The sequence below is a fragment of the Bidens hawaiensis genome, unplaced genomic scaffold (assembly GCF_021521415.1).
Source record: "Bidens hawaiensis isolate Kalapana, Puna unplaced genomic scaffold, B.hawaiensis_p1.1 tig00011786_1, whole genome shotgun sequence".
Lineage (NCBI taxonomy): Eukaryota > Viridiplantae > Streptophyta > Magnoliopsida > Asterales > Asteraceae > Bidens > Bidens hawaiensis.
In genome coordinates, this window is record NW_027491934.1 from 584,413 (window position 1) to 589,146 (window position 4,734).

The following is a 4,734-nucleotide window of genomic DNA, read 5'->3' on the forward strand; positions in this document are numbered from 1 at the left end:
CGGTCAAAGTATGGGTTCTCGGTTAAACTTGGGTTCTCGGTCAAAATGGGCTCTCTGCCTTGAGTTCTCGGCCACCCTGTTTCTGTTTGACCTTGGGCCTGAACCCAAATTGGGTCGGATGTTGGATGATTGGGCCTGATTCAAATAAGCCCAACCTAGAAGATAACTTAAAATGTTAATTGAAAATGTGTTAAAACAATTAATGAAGATAAAATTTTAGAAGATAGCTTAACCCCAGCCAGGGGTTCTGCCCCTTGGACCCTGCTAGGGGCTGCCGCCCCTAGAATCTCGCTGCTAGGGGCGCTGCCCCTGAAAATTGATACATGTACATATTATACAGTTAGCCGTGCACAGCTCAAGAAAGGGATTACCATAAACGGTGAACTTAACCGACTTCAGGTGACTTTCTAGCCCCATTTTCTTGTTATGTTTTCGGGGTTGTGTCCATACTCGATGTGATAGTTAATACACTTACCTTAACTTGTAATTGTATGCCTTATATGGTTTATATGTTATGTATGTATATCTTAAATGTGAATGAAAGCTTGTCGGTATGTGAACGATCTTTGGATATTGCACATGCTAACAAGGGAGGTATGTTTACGATAGATGAATGTTTATGATTGATATATGTACAATATATGAGTATGTATGAATGATTATAGAAAGTATGTGTTATGGGTATGTAAAGACGGTATGTACGAAGATGAAGAAAGAGGGACCAGACCCTCATAATATCTGAGATAGAAGGGACCAGACCCTAATAATATTTGAGATAGAGAAGTAAAAAGGGACCAGACCCTAATAATATCTGAGATAGACAAGAAAGGGATCAGACTCTAATAATATCTCAGATAGACAAAGGAAAGAGGGACCAGACCCTAATAATATCTGAGATAGAAAAGGACAGTAATTTATATAGTATGAAAGTAATAAAGTACGAACGTATGTATGACTTACGTAATGAAAGTAAATTAGTAAAGTAATTATTATGTATCTTCGGATGCATAATTGAAGGTAAGTGTATGTATTGTATAATGTGTGATTAACTAGAATTCACTCAGCGTAGCTGACTTTTAGTATGCACGCAGGTGAGTAGATTGAGGCAGTTCGCTTGATGGGGACACATGGCATCGAATTGAAGACACTGGCGTCTCAAGGAAATGTTATGATGTTTTAAAGACTATGTTTTGTTTTTAAATGGCTATGAATGTTCGATAAGACAAGATTTGAAAGTTATGTAATGTTTTATGGTTGAAGTTTTATGTTCCACGTAAAGTTTTAATTAACTCTGATATTTAGAACTGTGTTTATAAGTAAATCCAACACAAAATGTAAGGCACCGGTAACGGGGCCTTACAAGTTGGAATCAGAGCAAAGTTTGAGAGATTTAAGCATCCTACATGCTTAGACTCGAACAGAAAATGGGATTTTAAGTAAGAAAAGAAAGAAGATGCCAGTTCGAGAATGCCATGTGTCGCTCAAGCAAGCTCAGTAAAGGTAAGATGTATGTTAAATGATAAAGAAAGGATATGTGAACGATAGGGACAGGATTAATTGCTTGTTTTGATTGAGTAACTATTTAAGTAGACCCAGCACAAATAGACTCATAAAAGGAAGTGTATAGGACACGGAAAGTAACGTGATCAGCTAATCGCAGTTGGCCACTGTTATTACCTGTTAGTCTTACTATCCTTGTGCTAAATAGTTCCTTGAGTGATGATGTTTATGTTTTCCCTTTTAGAATACGATGGCTGGAATAGGAGGAAATGTGGGAGCGGGAGGTCGTACTGGACGACGAGGCAGGCCTCGTCGTGCCCAGCAACCTCCGGTTGAGACAGCTTCCAACACCAGAGATGAAGGGAGTGCAGCTAGAGGAGGTCCGGTCAACAACGAAGGGGTTCAACTGGATCCCGTAATTCAGGCAGCTATTGTTCAAGCTGTAGCCACTGCTGTGAAGAACATTACTCCGGGAGGGTCTGCTGGAAGCCGTGAAAGAACTGCTGGAGGGGCAGGTGGTGATGGTAGGAAATTGAGGAAGAAGAGAGGGAGGCATCGAGTGGGGCTAATTCTGTGAAAGCCGGTGACAGGAAAAGAGGCCGAGGCGGGTGCAATTATAAGTCCTTCAAAGGATGTGACCCGCCAAAGATGACTGGTTTGGGTGATGCAATCGCTACTCTTCAATGGATAACTGCCATGGATAAAATTATCCGCATTAGCGAATGTCGTCCCGATCAAGCTGTCGGTTATACCACTCAATCGTTTGAAGAGGAGGCGATGTATTGGTGGGAAAGTGTGGAGCAGAGGAAGACTCGGGAAGAGATTAAGGCCATGAAGTGGGAGGATCTGAAGGATTTAGTGATGAAGAGGTTCTGTGTTGACGCCGAGGTTGAGAGGGCAGAGATGAAGTTTCTGAACTTGAAAGCTGGGACAATGACACATCGTGAGTATACCACCGAGTTCAACCGAATGTCTAGGTTTTAACACGATATGGTTAACACTGAGGCTAAGAGGATCAAGTGTTATGTGAGGGGGCTACCACAGAAAGTCCGCACGCTAGTCAGGACAAGTAAACATGCTACCTTTGACTCTGCAGTCGAGCTCGCAGAGATGGTTAATGCAGACCTGGCTGCGGATGATATTGTGGTGGAAGAAGAGAAGAAAGATTAGAAGTGGGTCAATGTCAAACGACCCGGTACTCAGTTGTGGAACTCCAAGGAAAAGAAGCAGAAAGTGTGGGAGAAGAGACAGTGCAAGACGTTTGGTAAAATGCACGGTGGTGAGTGCAAGTGGGGTAAAGGATCTGATGTGTGTCATAAGTGTGGTAAGACTCATGGAGGAGAGTGCAGGCTAGGGTAGAATGCCTGTTATAAGTGTGGAAAAGTGGGACATTATGCCCCAGATTGTACCGCCAAGTCCGCATGTTATAAGTGCGGTAAGACGGGCCACTTTGCTAGAGAATGCACCGAGGGTGAAGGCTGGAGGTAGTGGGAAGAAGGATGCCGATCAAGCTAGGCCAAAGACTAGAGCCTACATGCTGACCCAAGAACAAGCCAAGCAGATTCCCGATGTCGTCACAGGTACGTTTCTAGTAAACGGTATTTCTGCTTTAGTATTATTTGATTCAGGTGCAAACAAAAGTTTCGTAGCCACGCCATTTACTAAATTAGCTAAAATGAAATGTAGCCGAATGTCTGAAACTTTTATAGTAGAAACCGCTAGTGATGCCTCGGTTAAAATAATGAGAATGGTTAAGGACTGTAAGATAGAGTTAGAGGGACATGAGTTCCCTGTTACCTTGTATGTTATGACCTTAGGAGGGTTCAACGTGGTTTTGGGAATGGATTGGTTGTCTGAGTATGAAGCTCAGATAGTGTGTAAGAGTAGGATAATTAGGTTAAAGTCCTTGGATGGTAGTGCGGTGATGGTTTATGGTGATAAGGAAAGTTCTGGGCTTAACGTCATTTCGATGATAAAAGCCGAGGGATTGTTAAGGCGAGGGTGCGGTGCCTACTTGGCGTATGTTGTCAACGCTACGGCAGAGACAAAAGAAATGAAAGATGTTCCTATTGTGCGCGACTACCCAGAAGTATTCCCAGAGGATCTTCCGGGGTTGCTACCGGAGCGAGAGATAGAATTCCAGATAGATTTAGTGCCAGGGGCCCAGCCCGTCGCGAAAGTGCCTTACCGTCTAGCACCGTCCGAGATGAAAGAATTGATGTCCCAACTGCAAGAACTCCTCGACAAGGGTTTTATAAGACCAAGTGTTTCCACGTGGGGCGCACCGGTGTTATTTGTGAAGAAGAAGGATGGAAGTATGAGAATGTGCATAGACTATCGCGAGTTGAATAAGCTCACGATAAAGAATAGATATCCTTTGCCAAGGATTGATGATCTGTTCGACCAACTGCAAGGTTCAAGTTGGTTCTCATGAATAGATCTTAGATCAGGCTATCATCAATTGAAAGTGAAAGAGGCAGACATCCCTAAGACAGCGTTTCGGACGCGGTATGGACACTACGAGTTCCTCGTAATGTCATTCGGTCTAACGAATGCTCCCGCAGCATTTTTGGACATGATGAATAGGGTGTGTCGGCCAATGTTGGTTAAGTCAGCTATCGTTTTCATCGATGATATTTTGATTTATTCAAAGAGTGAGTCTGATCATGCCCAACATCTGAGGGAAGTATTGGAAGTTCTGAAGAAAGAGAAGTTGTATGCTAAGTTTTCGAAGTGCGCATTTTGGTTGAGAGAAGTGCAAGTTCTAGGTCACGTGATTAATCCTGAAGGGATTACCGTGGACCCAACTAAGATTGAGGCGATAACGAATTGGAAGACTCCGCAGAATACGACTGATATACGAAGCTTCTTAGGGTTAGCAGGCTACTATAGGAGATTCATCGAAGGTTTCTCCAAGATAGCCGCACCGTTTACCGGTATGACCCGAAAGACGATAGTATTCAGTTGGGGTAAGTTTCAAGAAGAGGCTTTCCAGGAGTTAAAGAAGAGACTCACGCAAGCCCCAATCCTTGCTTTACCCAATGGTGACGAGGATCTGGTTGTTTGTACCGATGCTTCGCATCGTGGGTTAGGTTGCGTGCTGATGCAGCGTGGAAAAGTGATAGCTTACGCGTCTAGACAGTTTAAAGTTCATGAGAGTACTTATCCGATGCATGACTTAGAACTAGCAGCTGTGGTGCAAGCTCTTAAGATATGGAGCCATTATCTGTACAG